This window comes from Anolis carolinensis, chromosome 2 (assembly GCF_035594765.1).
Source record: "Anolis carolinensis isolate JA03-04 chromosome 2, rAnoCar3.1.pri, whole genome shotgun sequence".
NCBI lineage: Eukaryota > Metazoa > Chordata > Lepidosauria > Squamata > Dactyloidae > Anolis > Anolis carolinensis.
This window is the reverse complement of record NC_085842.1, coordinates 212,922,037-212,938,185: the sequence shown is the minus strand read 5'-3', so window position 1 is coordinate 212,938,185 and position 16,149 is coordinate 212,922,037. Positions and strand designations below refer to the sequence as shown.

Here is a 16,149-nt window from a genome sequence, read left to right as displayed (position 1 = left end):
ACTTTGTGGCGGAATGTGCAAAACTCCACTTGTATTTCTCTACAGAATAATTTCTCTCTAACACTGCAGGGTATTTAAATATGGGGATGATACCCAAGTGGGAAGAAAATTAACTAGTTATTTGCCTTTGTGTGCAAGAACATATACTCAAGGATTTATATCTCAAACCAGTATTTAGTAATACCTTCTGATCAGTGATGAAAATTTCTACTTTTTGAGCTTTGAATCAATGTGTTGTCGAAGGCTTTCATGGCAAGGATCACTGGGGTTGTGAGTTTTCCGGGCTGTATGGCCATGTTCCAGAAGCATTCTCTCCTGATGTTTTGCCCACATCTATGGCAGGCATCTTCAGAGGTTGCGAGGTCTGGTACCTGCCATGGATGTGGGCGAAACGTCAGGAGAGAATGCTTCTGGAATATGGCCATACAGCCCGGAAAACTCACAACCCCAGTAATTCTTGCCATGAAAGCCTTCGACAACACATTCCTGGATACTGTTTGTAAATCCTTGATTCAAAGCTCAAAAAGTAGAAATTTTCATCACATACAGCCCAGAAAACAGCCCAGTATCCAGGAACATTACTTTCTGATCAGAGGTGAAAATTCCTAAATCTTTTGAGCTTTGGATCAAGGATTTACATCCAGTATCCAGGAACATTACTTTCTGAGCAGTGGTGAAAATTTCTACTTTTTGAGCTTTAAATCAAGGATTTATAACCCATATCGAGTAACATGGAGCCCCTGGTGGCACAGCGGGTTAAACTGTGAGCTGCTGAACTTGCTGACCAAAAGGTTGGTGGTTTGAATCCAGGGAGAGGGGTGAGCTCCCCCTGTTAGCCCCAGCTTCTCCCAACCTAGCAGTTCGAAAAGATGCAAATGTGAGTAGATCAATAGGTACCTCTCCGGCAGGAAGGTAACGGCACTCCATGCAGTCATGCTGGCCACATGACGTTGAAGGTGTCTACAGACAACACCCGCTCTTCGGCTTAGAAATGGAAATGAGCATCAACACTAGACTTAACGTCAGGGGAAAACCTTTATCTTTACCAAGTAACATTAAATTCTTATCATTGTTTCTGAGCTTTAAATGCAATTTAAAAACATGTTTCATTTTTGGACTGAGCTGAGAATGCACAGTTTTTAAATATCCAGCCCTGTGGGTCTTCATCTAGGATAAGTATGCACAGAACTGCAATTTGAACTAGACATTACTCTCTGTCATTCTGTCACAGGAATTTTGAAGGATTGGGACCAATGAGGCTCAATGCTGTCCTGTTTCCTTGGCATCCTTCCACATCCTCACTTCTAAAATGGGTGCTTTTCATGTAAACCTCAGACATGTTGTGCATACCTGATGAAGGGTCTTTGCCATGCATTCTCAGTTCTCCTCCCCCGCCACATATGGACTGGGATGTCCTCTTCCTCACACTTGTTCCTTGCAGTCTGTCTTAATAATATGATAGCAGCAGGAAGTTTGATTGGAGGATGGGGGGAAAGTTTTTCATTTACTAAATCTCATCCAACAGATCTCTATTCCCCTCCCCCTTTTTTCATGCTCATTCCTCATGAGAAGCTTTTGAGAGTGACAGAATGGTAGGAGACCCATTGCAGGAAGATAGCAGAACAGACAGATATGTTGAGCAATGAAAAGAAAGGATCCGACCAGTAAAGCTGTGTTTACATATAGCATCTGTGTTGGCTAGAGACCATCCATTCAGCAAATGTCTTACGTTTACTCTTTGTTTCGTAGCTTCATCTGTCTCTTGTATTGACAACTTAGGTCCTTGCTTTCCTAATAATTTATTCTCACCATGTGAACTGCAGGGGCAGGAGAAGTGGCATAAAGGACACATCTGCACTGTAGGATTGCATATTTAAAGGGCATAAAGGAAGGGGGAGTGGGGGAGAAGTGAAGGAAAGTGGGTCAGTGTCTCTGAGGGTGATCTCTGCCCAACTGAACCGGAATGGCAGCCTGACACTGTGCCAAGCAGTGGTGAAGAGGAAAAGGACGAAGATGACCCAGACAGGGAGTTGCTACCAGCCTTGATTTAATGGGGAAAGGCAGCCCCCCACCCCCAGCCCTGAGGTAATGTAACTCTGACTGCAACATTGCAAGGGCTCGGCATATACTGTATTTTTGTTTGGCAATGTATGGTCAAGCTGTGCATTTCCAGCGGCCAATGCTGCTGGCTGACGTTTGTATGGAACACACAACATTTGGGCCTCGTGCTCCAAAAGGATCTCTTGTGTTTCTCTTTCCTATTTTCTCCCTTAAGGAGAAAAGTCCCACAATCAAGGTAAAGATTTCCCCCTGACATTAAATCTAGTTGTGTTTGACTCTGGGGGTTGGTGCTCATCTCCATTTCTAAACCGAAGAGCCGGCGTTGTTCGTAGATGCCTCCAAGGTCATGTGGCCCACATGACTGCATGGAGCACTGTTACCTTCCTGCTGGAGTGGTACCTATTGATCTACTCACATTTGCATGTTTTCGAACTGGTAAGTTGGCAGAAGCTGGAGCTAACAGCGGGAGCTCACCCCACTCAGATTCGAACCGTTGACCTTTTGGTCAGCATGTTCAGCAGCTCAGTGGTTTAGCCCACACTCAAATTGTCCTTTAATCCTACTCTTTTATTGATTAACCACTGAGTACTCACCTCCTTTTTTATCTCTCCATTTCTTTCTCAGTCGTTGTCCACTGATTCTCAATCTCAGGCTCTGAGTTTTCTCTCACTCCTGCCTCTCCCTCTTCAGTATTATCTAACCTCTTCACTCTGTTCATCACTTATGTGCCTCAACAGAGCTTGTTTTGAGAACAGTATGAGTCACAGTATGAGCTGTGTAGTATTCCTCTTCTATCATTTACTGAGGGCATACTTTAGTAAAAGGTAAAGAGAATAAATTGCATGGTTTAGATGTAAAAGTTATCTGAAAATTACCTTATTTTTATGGAACGGGGGATGTGGGACTGGCAGGGCGTTGCTATAGCCACAGAAATGGGGTTCAGGAGTCACATTCAGCTTGCGAATATTTGCCCACCTCTGGCCTATAGGCACATGGCCAGATATGCTTGCTGCTCTCTGCACAATGAGTGCTGAAGTAGTGGTGATCCTGGAACTTAAAGGCAAGGTTTCGGGATGAGAGGGGGGAGGGTATAGCATAGTATGTATTTATTTATTTATTGCATTTCTATACAGTGCTCCCTCGCTAATTCGCAGTTTGGGTTCCATAGATTCGCTCTTTCACGGAATTTTTTTTAATGTATTTATTTGTTTACCCACCCCATTGCTGCTTTTAATAGTTAAGTGGCGGGGGAAGCTCCTACCCTCACTTCTGGGTTTGCCCCGGCAGCGGCAATTTTTGGGCACGCGATTTCAGAGTCTCATGAGAGCACCCCATGCCTCGGAGGTGTGTCTTGCGCATGGGGCGCTCTCGCGAAACTCTGAAATTGCACGCCCAAAAATTGAAATGTGGGGGAGAAGCTAGTCTTTGCAATACAGAGGGTTTAAGTTGTTTGGGACATTGGAAGTCACATCCAGCATTTTGAATTATCCCAGAAAGCTATGGGAAACTTCAGTGGCACGACATTAAGACTGGATTTTCAAAAGCAGAATCTAAATGTCCCTGTTGCAAACATTATCAGCATTGGTACAGTTCCAGAGGTCAGCAACCTCTTTCTATGCTTCTGCTGGTATTGGTCCTTGAATATTTAGGCTCTTACGTTGTTTTGTGTTAGACCTTCAGACTGAAAGAGGTGATGTCATCATCTGAAGTGAGGCAGATTTCAGGGTAGTTATGCTACCCATGCTTTTTGATTCACCATCACCTTAGACATAAGCAGTACTTCTGCCTCCATTGCTGTCAATCTAGACCCCTTTGACCGAGGCGGGAAATTAAAAATGTACGTTGCTTGAAATTTTAGGTCACAGTGATTTTTCTCCAATTATCTTTTCATTAGGAAGGTGGAGGAAGCTTGAACATCTGTGAGACACATTTAATCTCCGCAGATCGGCTTTACATATGCTATGATTTGGTATTTTTCTTCTTGTGTTGCTAACGGTTTGAGCCGGAAACACAGAGGAAGAGGAGTACAAATTTCCATTCAAAGGCTCTCTTACTGGAAATGCAGCTGGGGATTAAATCCCCAGAAAATCCTTACCATTCTCCTGTCCCTGGCCTTTGACAATAGGCCATTCTCTTGCCATCTTAGTTCTACTAAAACATTGCACTCACTGAGTGAAATAAAATATGTTCTTCAATACTGCATCAGCTGGTATTTGGGCAAAATCTTCAATAGTAAGCCACCTTTAGTCCCATGGTGAGGGAAAGATCAGATATTAAATAAACAAATACATTCCTTGCTGGGAGCAATCATTCTGGAACATATGTTTCCAAAATAGCTAACATCGTTCTGGTTTGATATTGTCATGGATTCGTAGATTCACCAGGACTGTGTAGCCAGTAGGGTAGGGCCTGAGTCCTGTTTCATCTGTTTCTTTCGTGATTTTGTACCGTTCCGTCCATTCGGATTGCACGGAATGGCACAACCACATGGGAACAAAAGAAACAGTGAAACAAAAGGCAGAGGGGAACAGTAGCCGTTTGGTCGGCTGAATTTTGATGCTTGGTTGTAGGTTCTAGCTGGCAGGGCGTACTTCCAAGCGCTGGGCGCTCGATACTCGATTGTAGGCCCTGTGAGCTGGACCTACAAGCCATCGAGCGCTCGATGCTTTTTTGGAAACTTGGATGGAAAAGCTCATTTGTATAGGTGCCTCTTTCTATAAGCAGTAGATGGAAACAAAAACGGGGTCATATGAATGGAACAAATACAAACTGGAAGTAATTTTAGACAAATGCACAAGTCTAGTAGCCAGTGTAGAGCAGCTATTTGGGTTTTGGACTAAGGCTGTAGGAAACCAGCACTTGAATTCCTGCTCAGCCAGGGAAGTCCACTCTGTGACTTTGGGCAAATTACATTGTTTGGCCAAAGAAGGCAATGGCAAGCCCTATGATAAGTGCTGCTTAGGGTCAATATAAATAGGAAATGATTTGAAGGCACACAAAACCAAACCAGAAAGATGGTATGTGTGTGTGAGACTTAGGGAACTTGCATAGTTTGCGTTGTCAAAGGCATGTAGTGAGGATGAGTCCATTCCTCGGTCTCAAAAGAGTGACTGTACATCTCTAATATCCAAATAACCACAGAGAACCCTTAGGAGTGATGATTGATACCTAACATGCCAAGCCATGGAGGTGCCTCAGGAAGGATATGAAATAAAGCTTAAGCTCAGCTGGGTTGTCCTCCTAGTAAGATAAGGTAAACCCTGCCCCTAAACTGTGAGCCTTGTCTATAGTCATTCCCTTCTCTACAACAGATCTTGAAAGAGAAGCACTCCCTGGATTATACCCCATGAATTTGCATTCAAATTCCTACCCTTGAGTAAATGCCTTATCTTGCTTTACAATACAGTACAGTTGATTTGGGGAATAATTCTGTGTAGAGGAGAAAGAAGTAAAAATTATGAAGGGTTCACTAACTATGCATAATCTGTGGTTTCTTGACAGGTTTTTACATTATAGGTTGAGTAGCTAATGCATTTTTTAAAAAATCCTACTTTATGTTGTTAAAAGGTTTTCTATCAAAAATGTTAACTATGTAGATTCTATTAAGCTTTCCCATTTGTGTGATGCTTCTTTGAGTCCAATCTTGTGTGTGTTTGATTAAAAAGTATTTAAAAACTCTAAAATCAGAACAGTAAACAAAGAACAACACTCTGAAAACAGGGGAATTCCAGACAGGAAACAATTAGGGCTAGCTAACACCTCCCAACAAAAGATTCCCCCAGGGAGGAAACAGCCAGGCTTTGAAGCTGAAAGGCCATTACATGCTAATCATTCTGGCTAATTGCAGCTTTCATACTTGCCTCCAACAGACGAAAAAAGAAACAACCAGAAATACTGTATATCTACAAGTCTTAAGAAATAACATATACTAACTATCACCAATTCCTCAATACTTTATTTTCCATATCACCACACTTTGCCACAGCAATGCGTGGCTGGGCACAGCTAGTAGAAATTTAAAATCATAGAGTAGGAAGAGACTTCAGGGACATCCAGTCCACCCCCCTAGAGGAGACTCCACCATACGCCAAAGTAGTGTATTCCATTTGTCAAACAATGTGTGCATAGAGTTTATACCAATGAAAAAAATATATAAAATGGTAAATCATTCTTTGATTTTCTCTAGGAGTGGTTACAATAGATCAAATTTAAAACACATTCCCTCCTATGATAGAGAATGAGGGGTTGCTTTGTTGAAGATGGAACCAGCTATCTTTTTTTTGGGGGGGGGGGGAAGGCGGATTAAGCTATATTAAAAATTATAAGTAACCGTTTAAACGATTGCTTCTTGAATTGATGGCAGCTCAGACCATGTCCTATGAGAAATGGTTGCGGGAGTTGACTACGTTTAATCTGGAGAAAATTGAGATCTGTTATAGTAAAGGGCTTTCACATGGGAGGTGAAGCATTCTTGTTTTAGACTATATGACCCCAAAACTCAAATTAAAAGAAAATTCCACCTCTCCATTTGGAAGAACATCCTGAGTGTAAATAGCTGTTTAGCAATGTAATCAACTACCTCACAAAGCAGTAGACTTTTCTTTGTTAGAGGTTTATTAAACAGAGGGTTAGATGGTAAGCTCTCAGAGTTATTTTAGAGATGGTTTCCTTCACTGGAAGGATTGGGATCCTGGGAATCTTTCCAAATTTATGGTTTTAACTTGTGAAACGGATAACGTCTGCATTCTGCATAAGGATTGAAGCAGCCACCAGAGCTTAGATATGGCCAGAATACGTGCGCTTTCTGTCTTCCATTGCAGACAAGTGCATAACCCACATAAGGCTCTCACTGCAAACAGGAATTCTGTGTTGATCTGCTTTTCTTAGGTGTCACAAACTTATGATGCCCTGCCATTGGTGACATTGAATGTAGTTTTAAGCTTGTCAGCCAGATACATTTCAAAGCAGGAGGTGAGACTGCCATTTTGGGGGTAGCTTTAAAATCTAGACCTTCCCTCAATGATGTCCAGGGCTTAATACAGACAGTTGACCTCATCTTGTTGCGCAGGACTATTCGCCAGCCTCTATGGCAATTTGGCAGGGCAGCAGGGCAATCCCAGCACACTGCCTGCAGTGATGCTTCCCCATCACACATGGTGAAGCATCGCCATGCTGCTTGCCCCTATTGTTCCTTACAGAACACAGGAAGGCTTTTGTGTTCTGGGTGCAACATCGTAGGATGCCTGCGCCCCAGTTCATTGACGGAGCCCCGCCGGAAGTCAAAGAGCATTGTATGATGGGCGTTCTGGGGCTCCGTGGATCATCTGGGGTGCAAGGATCCTACTACTCTTGTAACGTTCTGTATGATGAAGGGCATTGTCACTGTCACTTGCTTTCTTTCTTTCTTTCCTTCCATCCTTTTGTGCACTGTTACACTTCTTTTTCCTCCCTCCCTATTTCTTCTAGCTTTCCTGCTGTTTATTTCTATCTGCTCCTTTAGATTTCACCCCACTTTTTCAAACATGACCAGAGCTACCAAGCATATGATTTTGTCCTAATTTCCCCCATTCTCTCTAATGCTGTTTGACTTACAGAGCTGTACCTGAACATCGGAGGAATAGACTGAGCTGGGGGAAGGGTGGAGGTATTTTTGTTGGCTAGGCACTTCTGCATTCATTCATAGCCTGCTTGGCCACAGGGATGCAGGTCTTCTCATACAAAGCTTCCATTCAGAGCAGAAACTGTCAGACCAGTCTATGAAAAGATAGTTGTTTGTTCTCATTTGCTGTCATTTAAAAAAAACATTTTTGTTAGCTCTGATTCCCTGTTTTGCTCAGGGCAATGCACAATTAAAGAAACACAATCTGAAAGTAAGTAAATCTTGTTTAAAAGCTGCACTAAAACAGGGAAAACAATAGTAAACAGATCATTAAAAGTTACAGCTCCTTAAAGGTCAGCAGGAGCCTGGTGGGAGATGAAGGGGCCATAAAATGGGATTGATGTGTGCCCACATGCAAATCATTATGCAAATTAGGATAATCATATTCTTGAATCCATGAAAGCCCATGCTGAAACACCGGTATATCAATTGGGTTTTCAAAGCACTGCTAGATTCTTTCCACATCTCCTTTCCTTCATAGGAAGGAATAAGGCTCAATGAACGGCAGGCCATTAATTGCTGAAAATTCCAGTTAGCGTACTGAAGATCATTTCAGACATTTTCCACATAGAGCAGTGATTTTCAACCTGTGGATCCCCAGATGTTTTGGCATACAACTCCCAGAAATCCCAGCTAGTTACCGGAAACATTTCTACTAGGAATACATGAAATAAAGATGGGAAAAAAACACAGACAAACTGTTATTCTTACTGACCACAGCCGCAAGACTGTGTTATGCTAAGTTATGGAAAAATCAAGATATACCTGATGAAGAAACCTGGATTACAAAAATTTTAGAAATCAGAAATATGGATAGGCTCACCTTTCTCATGACTAAGAATAAAGGAATGAAAATAAAGGAAACCAACTGGAAACAAGTAAATGAATTTCTCATGTTAAAGAATAAAAAAAATATTGATATGAAAAGAACTATTCGTAAAAACAAAATTATGAACAAAAACAAAGTGGAAGAAAGAAGAAAGAGAGAAAAGAACAAGAATAGAAAAGGAACAGACCTCTGGAAGATACCAGGAAGTCAAAACAATATAATATTTTAGTTTTTTCTCTTCTTTTCTCTACTGCAATTAAGTGATTATAACAATAATAACAAAAATTTTAATTAGTTTTTTCCAGTATATACACAATTTAGTATATGCAATACACATAGTAAAATAGATACTCTAACTTGCAGTCTGCTCTATTTATGTCCCTCTTTTTTCATATCTATATATTAACCCTTTTTTCTTTTTTCTTTTTTCCTTTCTTCTTCTCTTTTTTCTTTTTTTTCTGTTCTCTATTACTATTGTACTATTATTGTATTATAAAATAAATCTTAATAAAAAGTATTTTAAAAAAGAAAGAAATCCCAGCTAGTTTATCAGCAGTTGAAACATCTGGGCACCTACAGATTGAGAACCACTGACATAGAGAAAAAAGATTGGAGAGAGATTGAATAGGAAAGAATATGTTGGGGCAATCTTTCTTATCAGCCTCTAAAAAGCAATGGCACATACATGCTATCATTAACTACTCAGTGATGGCTATAATTAAAGGTACCCATAGTTCACAGGATGAGACAGACACAGCTCCACTGATCTGGAGAGAATGGGTAGGAAATGCCCCAGCAGTCTCATCTCCCGTAATTTAATTCAAATACATTCCTGCAGTTTTCAGTTTGCAAGATGGGCAAGTCCACATGTGCATCAGCACTCCCTACTTCCTTAGAGGATTTAAAGCAGCAACCTGCTATGGATCTACTGTTTATGAAGACAGAAGGCTGAAGGGGGGAATAGCCCTCTGGACCATTCTTTCCTACTCCAGAAAATACAGTGTGGCTTGCATGATGAGAGGCAAATGGCAAGGAGAAACTATAGGCCCCTCATTCAGGATGAAATATTTATTTGTCTACAACACTACCAACATAAAAAAAACCCAGATAGGGTGAGGGAAGAGTTGAATTCCACATAGCAGAGCTTTGTGTATCTGTATTAGACTTGTGCATTTGTATAGAATTACTTACCGTTTCTGTTTGTTCCATTTGTATGGCCCCATTTCCATGTCCCTCCACTGCTTATGGAAATGGGTGCCTATACAAATGGGCTTTTCCATAAAGGTCCAAAAAACAATTTTTTTCAGGCCTTGGGCAGCAAAGCACCAGGCTCTGTGAGCCGGGCCTATGAGCCATCGAGTGCTCAATGCCCATTGGCCCAGTAGGCAGGGCCTATGAGCATTGAGCGCCTGGTGCTTGGCTGGAGGCCCTATGAGCTGGGACTATGAGACATCGAGCACTCAATGCTCGTAGGCCTGGCAGGCAAGGTCTAAGAGCATCGAGCGCTCGGCGCTTGGCTGAAGGCCCTGCAAGCTGGGCCTATGAGACATCGAGTGCTCAATGCCTGTAGGCCCGGTAGGCAGGGCCTATGAGCATTGAGTGCCTGACGCTTGGCTGAAGGCCCTGTGAGCTGGGCCTATGAGACATCGAGCACTCGATGATCGTAGGCCAGGCAGGCAAGGCCTATGAGCCTCGAGCTCCCGGCGCTTTGCTGAAGGCCCTGCGAGCCAGTGCCTACAACCAAGTGACAAAAATCAGCCAACCAAACAGCTACCATTCCCCTCTGCCTTTCATTTCACTGTTTCTTTTTTTTCTGTGGAATCTGAATGGACGAAATGGTACAAAACCATGAAATAAACAGATGAAACACGTCATGTTCTGGGCGGAAGTTGTCCTCAGGCCGCTTGCAGAGGGACAGTGTGGCTACAGCAACAATGCATGCCGAAGTCTATGCATTGACGCTTGGTGACTGGGTAATTTGGGGGATGGAATGAGAAAGAGAATTTTGTCCATGGAGATTATTACTGTCCTGGAAATGTCATATACAATAGTGCATGGACAGCAGAACCTTGCTTTCATGTTGTGCCTATTTTTTCATCCGCTCTACTGGTGAGTGTCTGAAGGAAAACGCAGTTGCTTTCTTTTTGCCATTTTCCATCCATGTAATGTTGCCACACACACAGACACACACTGGTATAGCAACACATCATGGCTTGTTTTCTCAACAGTGGGAAGGGCACAGCACCGCAACGCTGCCTAATACCTTCTGGGGGTGTCTTTTCCCGGAACAAGGTGCCTGTTGTGCTTTCATCCTTTCAGAGACTCCCGACTGCATAAAAACTCATCAGGAAGTATTGGTTTTAAGCCTGAAAGGTTTCTTCTTCATGGTTGTCAGATTAATGTAGAATCAGGTCTAGAGATGATTTAAATCAGGGATGGCCAGCTGGCGGCCTGCAGCTATTTTACTCGGCTTTTAATATTACTGTGAAGTGTTTTCAGGTTGTAAGCAATAGAAAACTCATAGTTTAATATTACATATTTTCAGATTGTGTTCATAATATTTAAATTTACATATGATTTGAGTTGGGGGTGCCTTGAATCCTTTGAAGAGAAGGAAAGAGTAAAATAGATGGTTTGTGGCTAGAACTGAAAGAAACTAAAGTTCTAGTGAGAATACTGAAATGTGTGCCCTATCTAGGGGGATAAGAATAGACTGAAACACTGACTCTCCAGAGATTTTTAGAGAGAAATATGAAACAAATCTGCCAGTAATCAAATCTGCAGGAGTCAAACTCGCAAATGTGTTGAACTGATTCTAACCAAACAGCAGGAGTCGCATGATGCATTTATTAGAGCCAACTACGTAGTTGTAAGTTAACTAGCTTCTGTAAACCCAAAATCCAGCTTGTGGACATAAGGTTGGTTCTAATGAAGATTTAGCACTCCTGCTGCTATATGGATTATTTCTGACCTCATTCATTATACCACTATTTCAACTAATTTTTATTTGGATTAATTTTAACAAGTTTATTTGAGCCAATAATGGTTCACTTAAGAAGGATTTTCACTTCAGCTGTTTTCAGCAGGCAGCCCAGAAATCTGCTTCATATTTGAGTGAGTTAGTTTTGAAGAATAAGGACAAATCATTTCTAATACATACCCATTTTGCATGTTTTCACAAGTGTACCCTCATTTTTAATCCAAAACTAGTGAGTAACTACATTTAAGATAGCACATCCATTTATGATGGACCCTGTAGAGGTCACCAAAACCATGTGACTAAAGGCCCCTCCACACAGCCATATAACCCAGAATATCAAGGCAAATAATCCACAATATCTGCTTTGAACTGGGTTATCTGAGTCCACACTGCCATATAATCCAGTTCAATGAGAATTTTATACACAAGAAATGAAGTTATTATTATTATGATTTGAAACACAACAAGATTAGTACATAGCAAACAAGATCACTATGCTGGCTGTTGTATTGGATCACTGCTGTTTAAGAGCAGTCTAAGACCTTTAGGTACGGCACCCAGTGTGTCGATCATCACTGGGACCACCTTTACTGGCTTGTGCTGGTCTTTGACTCTGGTCTTTGCAATTTGATCTTTAAATCCTCATATTGCATCAGCTTTTCCAGTTGCTTCTCTTCAATCCTGCTGCCGCCTGGGATTGCAACATCGACAATCAATACTTTGTTTTTTTAACATGATTGTCAGGAGTATTATGCTCCAGAACTCTTGTCAGTCTGAATTCAGAAGTCCCAGCGTAGTTTTGCATGCTCATTTTCTGTAACTTTTTCAGACTTGTGATCCCACCAGTTCTTTGTTACTAGCAGATGGTATTTGTGGTATTTTGCCTTTGCTTGTAGTCTGTTTGCATGTTGTTGTTGTTGTTGTTGTTGTTGTTGTTGTTGTTATGATGTGCCATCTCATGTCCTCAGGCCTGATCCCAGGTGATGAACATATAAACCATTGCAGATGATTCCATCTCAGAACTAGCCCAACTGTTTACATGGGATAAAAGGTGCAGATTGCCTTGGTGCACTGGATTTTGTTTTTAATAGTTGGTTTTGACAAGTCAGTTAAAACCACATTGATAGACAAATACATTATCCCTGATTTGAACACTGAAAAATGTTAATAGAAACACAGAAACTATAGGTAGAAAACATCATCTTAAAAGAAATATTCTTGTGTGTGAGAGAGAAGATCGAAAGTTTCTTCTGGAGTCCTGCCATTGTTGTCATAAACATGTACAGGTGTATACACACTGTAGAATTAATGCAGTTTGACAGCATTTTAACTGCCATGGCTCAACGTTATGGAAGAATGGGAACTATCGTTTTACAAAGTCTTTAGTCTTCTGGGTTGCTGTGAGTTTTCTGGGATGTATGGCCATGTTCCAGAAGTATTCTCTCCTCTGAGGATGCCTGCCATAGATAAGGGCAAAACCTCAGGAGAGAATGCTGGAATATGGCCATACAACCCAGAAAACTCACAGCAACCCAGTGATTTCGGCCATGAAAGCCTTCAACAACACATCTTTAGTCTTGTCTGCCAAAGACTGCTAGTGCCTCACCAAACGATGACTCCCAGGGTTCCATAGCATTGTGCCATGACAGTTAAAGCGGTGTCACACTGCATTAATTCTAATGTGTAGATGCTCCCTATATTAGCTAAAAGGAGAGTGTCCCTGTTTTCATCATATGCACATTTGTGCAGGCTAGCCTGTAATAAACAGAGGGGTGACTACCACATATAGAGTTTTGAATGCCTGGAGTTCTTGAATGCCTGTTGCGTCTTGTCTTTGCCAAGTGTGTGTAAGTGAAGTAATTCATAAATGAGCAGGAGCTCTTTCTAGAGAATATGCTATCTCCCTTGTCCCAAGACTCTTCCTTTAGTCTCTGCTGTGTGCCGTTTGGGAGGCAGCTGTTGGGTTGTGCCCTAAATTGCCATCTTAATTACACAAGTATGTGAAGCTTTTCTAGCTGCTGACTAGAAAAAAATGTATTCATTTTAAAAAAATCCTGCTTTTCTAATCGCTTATGTCCCAGTTATCAAGAAAGAAAACATAGCATCAGTTAAGAAAAGCAAAATGAAAGCTTGGTCCTTTGCCAGAAGCAACATTTGCAAAAATTGTGGGGGCGGTTATAGAGACACATAAACCTCCAAGCCCCAACGTGTAGGATGTTAGAGTCCTTTCTTTTTTTGGATTCACTTATTATCTAATCTGAAACTATTTCAGTTTATCCATCATACCAAGCTTCTGAAATCTGTAGTCTATTTGGAAACTGCTTGGGCAAAAATAGGTCTTGTATCCTTTATATCAAAGGTGGAAACAATTCAGTCCTCTAGCTTGTTATTATACTCCAAATACAGCAGGTAGCAGTGAGGGATGTTGGGAGCCGCAGTCGAACAACACACAATTTTTACAATTCCTCACTGTTAGCTGCTGAAATATTTTTTTCATCCTTTATATCAAAAGTAAATAAATCAGTTATCTCGGTTGTTGTGCTGCAAATTATAGCAGCTAGCAATAGGGAAGGATGGGAACTGTAGTCTAACAACACGTACTGTATATACTTGAGTATAAGCTGAGTTTTAGCCCTTTTTAGGGCTGTAAAAGCCCTCAAGACTTATACTCGAGTGAGGGTCCTGGCCAGCTAATATTTGGGTCAGCTTATACTCGAGTATATAGGTAATAAGAGTTGGACAGTCTTTTTTTAAAAAGTCTAATTATTAACTTAAATTACAGTTTTAGGTAAATATTCAAAAACATTTAACCTGATGCCTCAATTAATGTAATTTTATTGTTTTTATTTTTATTTTTGAAATTTACAAGTAGCTACTGCATTTCCCACCCTCTTATACTCGAGTCAATAAGTTTTCTCAGTTTTTGTGGTCAAATAGGTGCCTTGGTTTATATTTGGGTTGGCTTATACTCAAGTATATATGGTAATTCCTACAGGTTTTTTTTTATCCTGCCTTCTTTCCTCATTGAATTTATTGCTTACATAGCTTATGCAGGAGAAGTTCTACTTTTGCACTGACTATACCTGGTCATGCATGGTAGCACAATTCATAGTCATCTGTGCTGTTTTCTATGGAGTCTTCTGCAAAACCATTTTAAGAATTATTCCAAAAATTGACTTTAAAAGCTAGAAGGCAAATCCTGATAGTAAAAAAGCTATGTTTGAGATTGTAGTTCTCTGTCCACTCAACAGAACATACGCATACATATGAGTGGACTTCTTCTAAAAATTCTGTTCATACAAATTAAGGAGGAAGAGTAGACCCAGATTATTTGGAGACACTACTAGTTTGGGGGGGGGGATGTATTGCCTATCTATGTCTTGGGTGTATCTGCACAAACCAGCAATCATGTCAAAAATCATTTTCCCTTTAAAGAAGAACTTGACAATGTTAAAAACATGAACAGAAAATTTATGAATGCAAACAGATGTTAGGTACACAATATTTTGTTTATAAAGTCTATAAAAAAGAACAGAATATTTGTTCTCAGACTGATCAGCACACAACCAGAGGATCCATTTGTATGGATACATCCATTTGACTAAGGGCAGTTCTACGCAGGCAGAAAATGCAGCCTCAAATCAGTATCCTGCTTTATTTTCATCTCGGCATGACTGGGAATAAAGAAGTATGCTATCCCCCACCCCCATAGCTCAAGTTTTCCCATACTTATGGCATGAGCCTATATATCCTGATCTTAAAATATGTGAATCAACTTTTAGGTTACATATTAAAATTCCCTGTTGCAATCTTGGCTAAAATAAACAGCACTCTCAATGGACAATGGTTTTCAAATAATGGAGTATTCAATAAGACTCCTGAACAATGCTTTTTGTTGACATTGTCTTTACGTTTTATTTTGAAAAGGTAGTGGAAGATCCTTCAACTCTTGAACAAGCTGAAAGACTAGTTCCACAGGAACCATCCAGTGTCATGTTGTCCCTCTCCAAATATACATTTGCTCAGTGCATGACCTATGAGAGAAAGCTCTTTTGATTTCTTTACCACCATCAACGCTGCAAAACAGCTAGAATGGTCCCTTTGGCAAACAGTATAATTAGCTAAAGCAAACTTTGATTACACAATACAATGGGGTTTGTGTATTGGACAGAAACTCCAGCTTCAGCATCCTGTAAGCCTTTTCTCACAGGCAAAACGAGAAATGTCTGGCTTCAGGTCAAGCTTTGTTGAACCATATCAGGAGATCATAAAGTCTTTGAATATCAAATGTAATATATAAACCTGATACAGTAGACTGGTTAACTGATACTCAGTTAACTGGTACTCATAAGGATTGGTAGATAAATGTAGTTTCTGGTTGCTTGAGAGTTACTATTAAAAATAGACCTAATTAATACTATACCCCATACTATTCCATACCATGCCATAAACTCTGTCTTGACTTGATATTATCATTGAAATGCAGTGATTAAAAGCAAATTAAGATGAAGACAAATTTAACTTAAAGTAACATTTCCACTGAAAATTGATTTTATTTTAATTTTTATTGAAAGTATTATTTCTTTGATTTTTCTGCTGGTGGCTTGAGTTTGAGAGTCT

The 16,149-nt window shown here is 40.6% G+C and overlaps 1 protein-coding gene across 3 annotated transcripts in view; it reads left to right on the top strand.

Moving 5' to 3' along the window:
- The window catches only part of LOC100566394 (ephrin type-B receptor 5), a 202,174-nt gene that overhangs the window by 123,456 nt on the left and 62,569 nt on the right, over positions 1–16,149 (top strand). The gene's annotated exons all lie outside the window — the stretch shown is intronic.